The sequence below is a fragment of the Seriola lalandi genome, unplaced genomic scaffold (genome assembly GCF_002814215.2).
Source record: "Seriola lalandi dorsalis isolate HSWRI2012SDOR001 ecotype SW California unplaced genomic scaffold, Sedor1 jcf7180002054748, whole genome shotgun sequence".
NCBI lineage: Eukaryota > Metazoa > Chordata > Actinopteri > Carangiformes > Carangidae > Seriola > Seriola lalandi.
This window is the reverse complement of record NW_019525301.1, coordinates 3,918,464-3,923,400: the sequence shown is the minus strand read 5'-3', so window position 1 is coordinate 3,923,400 and position 4,937 is coordinate 3,918,464. Positions and strand designations below refer to the sequence as shown.

The window sequence follows — 4,937 nt, the reverse complement described above, 5'->3', positions numbered from 1 at the left end:
TTTCGATGCCAAAATAGTTAAAGAGGTTGGGTGTTTAGGAAACAAAACTTTAAAGAACAAATATTATTTTAAGCTTTAATCAAACATTCACAAAGTAAATAGTATTTACTATTTACTAATACTACTAGTACAATAAAAAAAAGGATTGTGTATTGTACGCACGAGCGCACCTACGGAGTGCACGGTATTATTACGCAGTCTCAGGTCAGCTGAGTAAATCAGAATGCAGCATAATTAATTTACATGACTTTGTGGTGGCATAATAGTACGACATAATTAAGCACATAATTATGTCGTAATTATGTGGTAATGTGAAGAAGTTTTCAAATCAGTACAATGATAAGTCCCAGTAATATAATTACTGGGAGTTACTGTAAGATATTTGGTAATTACAGGGTAAAATTGAAGCACCATAAATATGGTTGGTCTATAATTATATGGGAAATAATTGTTATAGTAAGTTGTATAACCCGCATACAGGGTAAGACATGAGGGTTGTTTCTGTGCATGAATATTCCTTATTGCATTGTGAAGGCAGGCTGTTACCAAGTCTCATGTTTCAACCGTCACCATGTCAACATTGTCAGTTTCCTTCACAAGCCAAGGGTTAGGGTTAGGGTTAGTAATTTCTGCAGTCTGACCTTCCAATAATAAGAGGAGTGATAGGCAATGCAACAGATGTTCACCAAGAGTTAATGGTAAATGTGGCGACTGCTGGAAATATCACTGTAGTTAACCCATGACCTTACCACTGCCTGTAACATGGAGTTGTGTATGTAGTTTCTTTAAATATACGGGTAGTTTCAACAGGAGCAATTTATTGTAATTCCAAGTAATTAAACTACTACAATTTGTCACTATACTGATTTTACTTGACTGTTATTTCTTGGAAATTCCTTCGCATTACTACAAAATTACTATATAATTAATGGCCTGTACATTGCCCAAAAAACTGTGATGTGGAATGACAGCAGCCCTTTAAGATTCTCTATGATTTGGTCATAGTGGGTTCGGAGTCCTCTCCACTGCTTCTAACTTCTCCCAGACTTAGGTGCTACTTTTAGAGCTAAGTGTCTTTGTGAATTACTCTTAGTCAGAAAAATGAGGAGTCATAAAGTTCATCACTCATCGCCTCATCAAGACCCCCATTCAAATGCCAAGGCTGACTCTCCATTCATTGCCAGATTGTTCAGTCTCCTCTGTTGGAAACGCTCTCGGCCGCTTCTTTAAAGAAGATCTCCAGCGTTCCTAGTAGTTTCTGAGTCATTTCTAACATCTCTTGCTCTGTATCCAGGATTCCAGCACCAGCCTCCACCCAGTCTCCAGTGTCCATACCACCCCTGCATCCCCCCTCAGCCAGTCTCCACTGCCTTCATCCCTGCTTCACCCTGCACTCGGTCAGCTGCAAGCCCTCTCCAGCCGCCAACTTTACCCAGTTACTCCTGTTACAATAAATATATTGTTGTTATTTTTGTTACAATAAATAGCTTATAATATATAATATATATCTTACTTTTAGCTGTGCTTAACTTAGTAACAGTTTGGGGATGTTTTAAAGGGGTAGAGGAGGCAAACAGTCCCTCGAGGCACCTACGTGATTGATAACTAAAGGTATTATTGACATATTGCATAATCTACTCTTCATAGGTTCACCTTATTGCAAAGAATTATTTATATGATACAGTCCAAGACTGCAGACCTAGGTGTAACCTGTCTTCATGTCTTTGTTGTCCATATTCAGTGTAACATCTGCAGAACAGACAAAGCAAGGGAGGAAGCTTTAGCAAGTTGTGGTCATACTGTCACACCGTGGTGAGGTTGTCTTGTCCTGGTTTTGTTTGGTCCTGTCATTTCCTGTTTTATTTTGAAAAATTAGGGAGTTTTTATTTACAGATAATAGTTTAATAATCCATTGTGTTTTCCTGCTTAGTGGAGTGATTATTATTTTGATAGTTTTCATAGCCTCATATATAGTGAGGGTTAGGTTGATAGCTTATTTATTTCTCCACTTGGAGGCGCCCTGAAGAAATAAATAAAACTGTCTTGAACCCTGCATCTGTGTCCTGAGTCCTTGCCTGGTCGTGATACATACAAACAGTTATGCTGCTCACAACAAAACAGGAAGTACATTATCTTTCACACAAGACTAAACTGAGCAGCTGAGATAAAGCGTCGCTGACGAGCTGAAGTCTTTTTAGTTGCAACGGATTTTTTGAGAGTGAAAATTACATAAGGTAAGTGTAACTTAGAACCATTACAGTCCTACTAAGAGACATTTATGGCTGATTGATTCCACAATGTAAACAAATGTAATGAAATTATACCCAACAGTAAACAGTGACTTCATGAAGGTGGTTGTCTGAGTAGCTGTATGTTTTTTCTTTGTTCAGGAGTTTCTTCTCAGGTCAGATCAGTCTATAAAAACTAAATTAGAAAACTCTCATACAAGCACAATTATAATCTGACCAGCACTCTCTCTATAGATTTTCAATTTTCATTCATGCCAGCCCATGGATGAATATTTGAATATTCAGCTAAAAACTTTACAGCATGGGCGAGTGAAATGTTTAAAATACCACTTGAAATGTTAGTTGATGCAGCTCTACAGTCTTTATTTTCATGATTTCATCTCTATTTTTCATCTATGCAGAATTAAATATGTCAGCGAACAAGACATGGATCTCTAAACTGAAGAGTGAAATTGAAAAGAGCCCTGTTGCCTCAAATATGGTTTTTGGTTTCATCCTTGCTTGCTTGGAGAAGTTACTGGAGATGGAGTTTGCATGTCCTTGTGAGTCCGAACAGAATGTTCGACTTGTGGTTTTATTTTTCGTTGGTCCTGCTCTACTGGCCTTTGTGCTGATGATAAAAATCCAGGGATGTGAGTGTAAGAAGTCTTGGAAAGAGTGGATAGGACCTCTGGCTTCCAGCTGTGTTTCCTCCATAGTGTGGATCATCCTGATGCTTTTTGATGGCCAGTACGTTGCCTGTGCATTGTCATCACAGTCAGGCAGGTTTGTAGTTATTGACAATGCTTCTCGACAGAAAGTGTGCACAGCAGACAACCGCAACTCATCGCAGGAGTTAATCAACACCCAGAAATGGTATTCTGGGTCTCAGGTAAGGAACAACCTGGTGTCTCTAGTTTGGTTTGCATTTGTGAGTTCTGTGAAAAATTGCAACTTTCTACTAAATGTTTGGTTAACACTGTTTCATGTCACTTTTATTCTCCTGTGGTTTAGGAAGCTGGAATGTGGCTTCTCTTATTGGCCGCTGTAATAGGATTATTTTTAACGTTAAGCAAGTGCTGCAAAAAGGAAAAGCAAGAGCAACCTAACAGCGGACCGATGAGGACGCAGGCCACGTGTGTGTAAAAAGCCATGAGCAGCAGGACCCCAGTTCAACTCCTGGCTGACCACATGTCACTCACCTATTTTTTCTCTTTCTCTTTCTCTTTCTCTGTCTCTCTGTCTCTGTCTCTGTCTGTCTGTATTTCCAGTCTGTCTCTACGGTCGCTGTCAGATAAGGCCAATAAAAATCCCCAAAAAATAACTTAAAAAACACTCAAGTTGAGCAACGTCAAGATCCAGAAGCTTCTGTGTTGACAATTAAAGGACTGAGGTCATGTTGTGATCAAGATCCCTGCTATTGGTTATCATCCCATGTAGAGAAATTAAATAACACTGAGAGAAGAAAATAGACAGAACTTCAAAAATGGACAACGCTGAAGGCTTTGATGTGATCATACCATTATTAGTACATAAATAATTCATTTAAAGTAGACATTGTGGATAAAGCTAAAGAACAGCCATCTGCTCCCCAAGCCTGTCTAATTCCAGCTGCTTCATATGGCAGACTGCATAATGTGAATAACTTGGGAGTGGAGATTGATACTTGTGAACACTGTGTAAATAAACAAGTTGAAGAGGGCACATCACATGAGATGCTTCATTTTGAGCTTTCACGGGTTCACAATGAAGTTCAGCTCTTTACATGCTTTTCAAAGCTTCTTCCACAACAAACTACATTCCTACTCAAGACAAGAACTATAAAGAGAATTGTAACAGTGATGCTTAATGGCTCTGTCTCATTTTGTAAACTAATTAACTCCATGCAAAAACTATAACCAGTTTCAGTACATGTTGGGTTTTTTTTGTTTGTTTGTTTTTTTTGTGGCATTGTTTTAGCAGCTATCTGCATTTGTTCATTTCTTTTTATTTTGTATTTCTCTCATTTCTTAGTTTAGCTCTGGAATAAAGCTTAATTGCTTCTCTTTATATGATCTCTGCCTATAAAATGTATTCATTTTGCCCTTTTTATTCTACTTTTGCTCTTACTAAGAATACTGCGTTCTGGATCTATTTCCTGATTCATTCACTGAGTATTCACTCTGTATATGATGATTATCTGACAGATGAAAGAGAAAGTGGAAAATAATCCTTTAGCTCACTTTCGACGGACATGTTGCACATACTGTAGCACTGGTGCATCAATGAAACCAGTGGTTATCCAACTCATGGCCCACTTGAATATTTAATGAATGTTGGCTGCCCACATCTGACCCCATAACAGTATGGAGGCCAAATCATGCCTTCTCACTGGGCTTTTGTTTTAGTAATGATCCAACATTCAGGATTGAATCAGACAGGAAGAGATAGGAGACAGTATACAAGGTGGCAATAACATAAAAGTTCCTATCATTTGCTAAGTTTTTCACACATTTCCAAAACATTCAGAAACATGATTTATAATTTTTTTCTTTTTTTTTAATATATCTTTTATAATTACATCTTTTCAACAAAATTGTACTGTTTTGCAAATGATTTGTCGGCCCACTTGCAATATCTTCACGGCCCACCAGTGGGCCCTGGCCCACAGGTTGGGAACCACTGCTCTAAGCAGAGCCTGTAGATGTGATGCAGTCGTACAGAAGCAGA

The 4,937-nt window shown here is 38.4% G+C and overlaps 1 long non-coding RNA gene across 1 annotated transcript; it reads left to right on the top strand.

Annotated features, from left to right (window-relative positions):
- Window positions 1-2,102: 2,102 nt before the first annotated feature.
- Window positions 2,103-4,277, top strand: LOC111668562 (uncharacterized). The gene is made up of 3 exons (XR_002761737.2): window positions 2,103-2,234; window positions 2,651-3,120; window positions 3,243-4,277. It is a non-coding gene; the product is annotated as an uncharacterized LOC111668562 (long non-coding RNA).
- The last annotated feature ends 660 nt before the right edge of the window (window positions 4,278-4,937 follow it).